Source organism: Brachycentrus maculatus, unplaced genomic scaffold (genome assembly GCF_059751285.1).
Source record: "Brachycentrus maculatus isolate JH-2025_06_01 unplaced genomic scaffold, ASM5975128v1 h1tg000332l, whole genome shotgun sequence".
In the NCBI taxonomy this organism is placed as follows: Eukaryota; Metazoa; Arthropoda; class Insecta; order Trichoptera; family Brachycentridae; genus Brachycentrus; species Brachycentrus maculatus.
Genome location: NW_028281081.1, coordinates 657,019 through 666,614, shown reverse-complemented (window position 1 = coordinate 666,614; position 9,596 = coordinate 657,019). Strand labels below are relative to the sequence as shown.

The 9,596-nt window shown below is 33.2% G+C and overlaps 1 non-coding gene across 1 annotated transcript; it reads right to left on the bottom strand.

Moving 5' to 3' along the window:
- Positions 1–340: 340 nt before the first annotated feature.
- Positions 341–480, bottom strand: LOC148304118 (U4 spliceosomal RNA). The gene has a single exon (XR_015838395.1). It is a non-coding gene; the product is annotated as a U4 spliceosomal RNA (small nuclear RNA).
- Between the last annotated feature and the right edge of the window lie 9,116 nt (positions 481–9,596).

Sequence of the window (9,596 nt, the reverse complement as noted above, 5' to 3'; positions counted from 1 at the left end):
AAGGAGCAGAGGAAGACCGAGAAAAACTGGCACGATCAGATATATCCACACACAGGCCATGCCTTTGTGGGATCTGTTTTGTATTAATATTTTATATATTTTGTACTTGTAATTATAACATTGTGAAATGTAAAGGAATTAAAAAATTGCAGGTAATTTAAATATTTTAAAAAAAGACTGGTGTGACATTCTATTCTCTCTGCCTACTCCTGCGAGCGGCGTGACGGTTAGTGGATAGCCTGGATTCGCACATCACACATCCACAGCCATCTCGATCTTCGACAGACAGCACCGAATGCTAGTGTAAGCAGAGTTAAACAGTTTATTAGAGATCAAGTAGCCCATTACAGGCTTTCAAAAATTGCCATAGCGGACGGTATTTCACGTCCACAAGGCGGGGTATTGGTAAAAGTTTTCAACTAGCAATAATCGCACCTCGGATAAACCTCATTGGTTACGATATCGCCACTGCGCAAAGTTAACCTTAACTACAAATACCCAGACTACTTATTGCCGACCTGCGACGCTCTATGTGCGCACTGCGAACGTAAGTGGCGCCATCTGGTAAGCAAACGGCGAACCACAGCGGCAAGAGAACATCTAAAATGCGGGTTTTGACACAGGAAAATACATTATCACAATACAACACTTATCTTTTTTTACTTATTAGTTGTAATTACTTATAAGTACGCTACGTGCTTGCGATAAATCCCGGGTTCAATCTTGCTGGGACAAGCATTAAATCTGCAATAATATTTTTAGTCTCTTTTCAATATATTTCATCTTAGAATTACATGTGAGAATGATACAATATATTCACCTAAGTATTACTAGCTTTATGTCATGCATGATTTTATATATTGACATATCAACATAGACGAAGAAGAATATTGAAGGGTATTTACAGGGTTTATGCTTTGTCATAGGCTGGTTAAATGATCACTTTACACACGTGTAACATTGACCATTCTGCCCATGATTTACAACCAGAGTACAAAATTTTTTGGAACTCATACATATAATATATCATACATTCAAGTTCAAAACCCCTTGAACACCTTTCCTGTTGACGTCAAGGACTAAAGTCTTTGGCCCAGAATGCTTCCTTCTTTTGGCTAAATACCCACGTCAAATAAAAAAAAAACGTTTCAAATAAAAAATAAACTAAAAAAACAGTTTTAAAAAACATCCATTATTATTTTTAAAAAATCATACATATTACCTCTCCAGAGGTCTCCGGTGGAATGAATTCGACTTAACAATCAAGATAACACTGCGCTTATATGATCCAGTGCCCTTTGCATCATCGGGGTGCGGATAAGGGTTTGAAGAACTGAAGATTTCTATTTTTTTGGGTTTTTTTTTTTAAATCATAGTTTGGTGCTCAGTGGGAATTTTTATAACCAGCATTTCGTTCTAATTCTCCCTTACTAACTACCCTTGTTTATTACTTCGAAAGGGTAGACAGAGAGATTATAACGCTACAAACATGCCCGCCGATTATTCCTACTGAAGATTTCTATTTTTTTTTTTTTTTTTTTAATCATAGTTTGGTGCTCACTGGGTATTTTTATAACCGACATTTCGTTTAAATTCTCCCTTACTAACACCCCTAGGTTATTATTTATCAGGACCATCAGTATTGTGGGGGATTGGTGTTCAATAACTGTCAGTCTGTAAAGCCTTCGGCCATCATTACTCACGCTGGGACGAGGTATTTGAAGTGCACTATACATTATTGCAACGGAACGGAGTATAGAAGGCTACAAAAATAATATTTCAGATTTATCGTAGAAGGTAAAGCTAATCTTTTTTTATTGAAAATTGAAATAAAATTTAACATTGACTATAAAGGCCCAGTGTTCCTTTAGTCGCAACTTAATTTTCGCTTAATCCGGGAAACATTTTACGCAATTTTTTTTTTCTTAAGACACTGTTTTTTAATTGAAAAAATATGTTTTTCTTTGAAATAATTATATGGTTATGAAAAGAAAATATTTAAAGAAAGGAAAGGAATTTAAAAATATTTAAAAATATTTTTTCAATATATCTACGAGTATAATCTAAAAACGAAAATATCAAATTTAAATTCTTTAAAAAATCAGACGTTAACAAGCATGTGACCTCTCCGGTGGTCTCCGGTGGAATGAATTCTGTGTTTGCGAATAGAACCTTAACATACGTATACTACAACGCCATTATTCTGCCTGATCGCTCACTCCTTTTAACAACGTCATACTATATATCAAAAATCGTATATTTTCAGTTGTGCATGTTTTCGGAATGCCCAGAAAATGTACTATATCTTACATGTTTATCTTAAAATTTACTTTATTTAACTTAATATTTACCCGCTACAGGGCAGAAAGTGTTGTTTTTGCATTTTGAAGAAAAGGTTTTGTTTTATTTTTTAAAATATACTTAATATTTTTCAAATGGAGAAAAAACCTTCAGATTTTACCTAAAAAGATCTGTTGCACAGTAAAAAGTTCAATAAGTGGCTTGATATTTATTTTTAATACATTTTATTATATTTTTTAACTTTCTAAAAACGATCTCCCAAAATATCAAGTTTTTTGATATATGACGTTGTTTAAAGGAGTGAGCTTGATGTTATGTTTAGTATTTAGTGACACATACTTGTTTAGAGTATATTGTGCGCTTTGCTTCAATACAAACGTGATAATCTTCGAATGGTCGATTACAAAAACCAAATATAACGTAAAGAAGTAGTTAATTTCATATAATTTTTTGACATCTCATCAATGATGAAGAAGAATAAGTCTGGGCATTTACGGGGCTGACGACCGTCATAGGCTGGTTTAAGTGATCACTTTACATACGTGTAACATTCACCAATTCCACCCATTATTGACAACCACACTTCTCAAATTCTTGGAAGTTCTATATATATGAACCAATTTAGAAACCTTTTCTTGAATCACTAGAACTTCTCTAGAGACATCTATTGGTGACATGTAAAGAAGCTTTTTACTAAGCAGAAACTCTTATGTTAGTATGTGAGGTCCGAATCCTGGATTATAATCACACACATGAGAAACGCCAGAAAGTACCATTTAATTTTTTTATTATTTAAGCTTATAATTTGACCAGATAATTTATGTACAACATTTTGAGTGTGTCCAAATACTTGTTCTGAACAAGTATTTGGACACACTCAAAAAGTTGTAAAGTAGTTATTTCATTCGATCTACATTCCAGTGTCTACATTCCAGTGTCACAGCTATAATTGTGAGCATTGCGTTTCAAGTGCTGACAAAGAGTATTGGCGCAAAGAGCGTCACGTCTCAGAGCTGTCTCGAACCCAAAATAACTAGTCCGTGAACTTCCTCGGAATTCATTCAACTCCAACACCGACACTCTGGCATGTTACAGAAATACCGAGACTGCAATTTAGTGGCGAAACGCGTCCGCTCCGTCCGCTCCATCTGTCCGCAAAACACAATATCCGTTTGTTTACAACAACAATAAAAAAATATGGAATCCATGAAAAATATGTAATCGCTTAATGTAGGTAAATATTTAATCCATTATGAGAACTGCCCATTTTGAAAACATTATAAAAGACTTCAAAAAATACTTGTTTATAATTCCAGAAATATGTCTAAAAATTCATTTTTAAACTGGATTTTTTAAACAGTCTGTATTTTTGTCGTTAAATTTTGAGTAAGAGACATATAAAAATGTACCTATGATACATATAAAAATGTACCTATAATTTGTTATATTTTATATATGTAAGTGTTTTTGTTGCCCCAAAAGAAGTGGTTATATCGTGGGTGTACTGGCAAAAAATGTTAAGTCGAAAATATGCAATTTTGACTAATGATGGAATATAATAAAGTTTTCGATGTTCTATAAACTGGCAAAATATACTACGTAGTTCGAAATGTCATATGCATGTGGTTTTACAAGTAAATTCAACTTTAAGTTTCATAGCGGAGACTTTATTCAGACTAATAGCTTTAAATCTGGGATTTTAGATTTATCGTTTTTTTGCCAGTATACCCAAAATATGTAAGTAAGTGTTTTTGTTACTCTAAAAGAATTGGTTATATAAATACATATTTTTTAAGCTTTTTTGTTAAACACACCGTGTTCATATTGTGTTATGATTAATTATGGTGTTTTTAAAACAATTAGTTCAAATAAAATATTATTCCTGATACTCATAAGTAATTTAATTATTCAATTTATTATTTTAACTATGGAATACAGGGCTTTTGTTCCAATTCACCGTTTTTTCGATATTCAAATTATTTTATGGAAAAATGAGATTAATTATTAAAACACTCTCCTTATCATTCATCGTTCACATTGCGTAATACCGCTTTAAAAAACACTCATTCGTGACAACCGGTTTCGGAATAATCATTCCATCATCAGGACATTAAAATGAAATTGTAACGGTCTGACATTTATACAAAAATATAAAAAAAATTACGAGAGAAAGTAGACAAATGAATAACAATGGGAATATTTTTAAAAGTGGACTTGAAGGTGAACTTAATTGGTTATTTATGGGTCAGTTTTCAGTAATTGATTTTATTTACATAACGTGGTTACAAAAAGTCTGTCATCTGACATTCTGCTAACATGATCATTCCAGTATCGCCTTCGTTGTCGTCCCCACCTCACGATATCCTATATCCACGTATCGCCCTTCAAGGAAACCCTGAAGGACGCAGACCCCCAGGCAGACCTCCAAAAAGATGGAAAGACAGCTGGGAGTCAACATCCCAAGAGCTACAAGCGGAGGCACAAACAGATCCTTAGGATCTAGAAAAAGAAGAAGAAGAAGATTTTATTTCCAATTTTTCTAGATTGTATTAAGTGTAAAAATTACATACCGGTTGATTTATTGAAATTATGGTCTTCAGATATAAGAAGAATAGATCATCTTAAAAGTGGAGTAGCCAAGATGAAAGACAACTTATAAAAAGTACTCTTTACTGTCTCAGATCTGACAATGTCATTAAAATTACTATCGAAACACATTATTACGTTCACGAATATTTGTGAACAAATCACATTTCAACACATCACATAGGTATTCTAAGTATTAAATACAAGAACAATACAAAACTCTGTCTCTTTATTGAACTAAAAGAAACACTTTTAAAGTGGAAAGACTGGCTTATATATACAGGGTGCCGCAAAACGAATCACCGTAACGGAAAATGTTATAATTTTTGCAAATGCAGTCGTACGTTTCATCATCATCATCTTCTAAAGGCAGCGCCTTGTAGTGTCAGCCACTTGTCTCTGTCAGTCGCCATCCTCTTGAGCTGCGAATAGGAGGAGACGTCCATGAGCCGCTTCAAATCCTGGAAGTATGAAGTTCTTGGGCGGCCTCTTGTTCGTTTTCCCAAGATTCTTCCTTCGAAGATGTTGCTAAGAAAGGTGCTATTTCTAATTGAGTGCCCTATTAGCTTGGCCTTCCTCTTCAAAATATGATTTAAAAGCTCTCTTCTTTCTTTTACGTCCTGCAACACCTTTTTGTTGGACTTCCTTACAACCCATGATGTCTTGGTCATCTTCCTCCAAACCCACATCTCAAATGCTTCAAGCCGGTCTTTTTCGTACTTTTGGATGGTCCAGGTTTCACACCCATACAACAAAACACTCCAAACAAAAGCCTTTATGAATCCTTTTCTTACTTCAATTTTTAAATGTTTGTTTGATAGGAGGCTGTACTTTTTCATAAAAGTTTGCTTGGCTAGCGTTATCCTCTTTTTTATGTCTAGGGTACATTTATTGTTATATGTTAGCGTGCTACCCAGATAACAGAATTGATCCAACTGTTAAATTACTCTATTTCCGAGAAGTATTGTTGGATGGAGGTCAGATTGCTCTTTTTCAACGATCATTGATTTTGTTTTGGCGGCATTAATTTTCAAATGGAACTTATCCAGAGCATTAGAGAGAGTGTTTAACATGTGGTTTATGTCACTCTCGTCCTCTGCTATCAGGGCGATGTCATCAGCGAATCTTATACAATGTATTTGTTGACCGTTTATTTTTACTCCATTTGTTTTTTCCATGTCGTACGTTTGACATTCGTAAATTAGACAGCAGCAGTTTACAAAAAAAAATAGCGTGGTGCAAAATTAATCATCCAATTTTTTTACTAAATAAAAAATATATTTTGAGTGATTAAAATCCCTTATTTGAACCCTTACATTTTTTCCGTAAAGGGCAAAAGATAATATTCATGAAGTGGCTGTTGCCAGTGGTGATATGCATTTGTGCCCGTTTTATCAATCTGTTTGTTTACTGCAGCTGTCTAGTTTACCAACGTCAAATATGATTGACGGACGACGCCATTTGTAGAAATTATAACATCTTCCGATAGGATGGTTAATTTTGCGCCACCCAGTATAATAAATTGGGATGTCTTCTGTTCCAAAAAATATGGTACTCTCCGAAGAGGGTGACAACAATAGTTCAGACGATAATAGGGAATGTGACGGTGACAGGGAAGAAATAAGTGAACCCGAATAGTATAACAAACTGAAGGAAGTTATAGAAGTAAGGTAAGACCAGAATTTCAACCTACTTGAACGAACTATATATCGTAAATTTGGTCTATAATAATTATATATAAAAATACGGGAGATTTTTATTAAAAAGGCTACCTACATTTTACATTAAAAACTTATTCTCAACTCATAAATTTCTCATTTATAATTAAAGATTTACTTGGTTAATGCCACTATTTTTTTTTAAATCCACTGTGACACGTGTCCCGATGTATTCCGCATTATTTTCAAACACCGTATGTAAAGCTAAATCTAAATTTTAGAGTGTATCCTTGGTACGTTTAAGGATGAAGAAGCGGTAGGAGCTGTTTCTTGTTTGTATTGATTATTATTTTAAAATTTTATCACAGGGAACATAGACAAAAGGGGAAGGCTTTAGTCATTGTCACATTGTTAATTATAGGATTATTATTATTTATATTTTCATACTGAACATACTGAACTCTGTGAAAATAGTACAGAAAACAATAATTTAAGTTATTTTGAAAAAATATATATAATTTAAAAAAAATTAAGTCCCAAGCATAGAAACCATTAAAAAAAAACGCAATTTTTCAATTACTAAAGGGCGACAAATATTTGAATTGAAAAATCTGTTTATCTTCTGGATTCTTAAATGATATTTCAACTCCAAAATGTAATACTAAACAATTTCAACAAAACTTCAAATATCTGGGAATTAAATATTTCAATAACCTCCCTAAACAAATTGGAAAAAAAGAAGATATAAAAATTCTTGAGAAAAAAATGAATGCCCATTACATATAAATCTTGGAAAAAAATATAAAAAAAGACTTTTATATCATTAATTACATAAAACATTAAACCTTGAGTGTAAGTCCCTCTCCAAGCACAAGAGCTGTCTCTTTTTGGAGAGGCACAGCGAATCTAAAACATTAAGTTTGACATATGTATAAATGTTTAGAAATTGTATTATGTTGTACTTAATAATGTAACTATATTAAACAAATAAAAATAATAATAAAATTTCAGGCATTTCTATTTTTTCGAAAAATTATAGCAATCAATTTATGAAAATCACTTTAAAATATTTATATGAAAGAAGATAGAGGCCTGCAGAATGAATCGAAACACGTGTCACTAAAGATTTTAAGAAAAAGTGGTATTTACCAAGTAAAAATACAATTAAAATTGGAATAATTAATGAATCAATGCGATAAAAAAATACATACTTAAAAATACATTACAAAACTCTTAAATGTTGTTTTTATTGTGCATTGAATAGCGAATACGTCAACTCCGAATGACAACTTGTAAACTACGAAGGGATTCGCCCATTCGTAGCTCACAATAAAAATAATTCAATAATAATAATAAAATAATTTACTAATAATAATAAAAATAATTCAACTAATTCACATTGCATTTCGGTCATTTTAATCAACCGCTGCAAACGAATTTCGTAGCTCTTTATTGTGTCTCGTATAAAGTAAATTACTGCGGGGAGTTTTCCCCTAAAACGATTTGCAAAAAATACCCCAAAATTTGGGTTACATTTCGATGGCCTTTTCCTCGGCGTATAAGTGGTTTATTGTGTTTCCAACAAGTTTCAACAACGGAATGGGATATGTACTATTTTGGCCCCCACCCATAAATTAAGTGGTTTGTAGTCTTAGTTAAGTGTAAAGCAATGAAGTGATATAAAAATAATTATTTTTATATCAATATCTCAACATAGATGAAGAAGAATATGCGAGTCTGGGCAGTTACAGGGCTTCGATAATTTTATTTATTTATTTAAACTTCATGTAGAGAAAAAGTTTTTATTGAGCAGAAACTCTTATATTATCATTATTATAGTGATCACTTAAACCAGCCTATGACGGTCGTCAGCCCCGTAAATGCCCAGACTTCCATATTCTTTTTCATCTTTGATGAGATGTCAAAAAAAATATGAAAATAACTCCTGTAATTAGAGATAATTCAGATTTTGTGACCAAGTATTTGGACACACTCAAAATGTTGTAGAAAAGGAATTACTGAAGAATGATGTGTTATGGCGAAGAATGGAAAGTGTTCTTTCTTGGGAAGAACGAAGTGATAGACTATGATCTGAGATGTATATAAAGTTTTCAGCAAGATATTTAGGTGGTTAAAAAGCCTATTAAGCCAAGACATTTGGCTGACTTAAGCGATCACTTTATACACTTGTGTAACGTGCGCCATTCTGCCCATTATTGAAATTCGTATTGCATTAATTGTTTAAACCTGTCTTTATTTACACACCTAAAATATATATTGATATACGAGTATATTATCTGCAAATAAACAATCCAGTGTCTGATGGGATAAAAAGTATTAAATAATAAGTAACTAACCAACTAACCATCACGCCGCTTGTCCGTAGGAGTAGGCGGAGAGAATAGAACGCCACACCAATCTGTCTTTGCAAACATTCTCGCCTCTTCCACATTCATGCATCTCCTCATACATACCTGCCAAATATTTCGAATTCTTGACCCGGCCCTTTATTGTTGGTAATTTTGTCGTTTAAAAATAATACTGATCTCTATAATATTTTAGTGTTGAATTAGGTCACATGATTTTCGTTAAGCCTGTATAATATACTGTTTCCATTTCGTTAAAAGTTCACATCTGTTAAGAGAGCTAGTTATGTACGTTCGGACCATCGAAATTACGAGGATTTAATTTCTCCGCCACTATGAATTATGATTTCACAGGTCATATATTTTTCGCTTTTTGTGAAGCCTATGCAACAGCTGGTTGTTCATAAATCTGCCCAGCTCTCGGGCATTTCGCAGCGGGCAGGGAGAGTAATCTGGGATGAAAATTATTCATGGAGATTGGACGTGTAATTCTGCTGAGCAGGAACACCCTGGAGCATAAAAGGTAGCTGAACCAGTAAACCTTATCGCTAGTTTTTGACGTATTTATTTAGAAGAAGAAGAATTTTGAAGCCTGGGTATTTACAGGGCTAACGACCGTCATAGGCTTTCTTAAGTAACCACTTTACACACGTGTAACATTCACCACTTCTATCCATGACTGTCA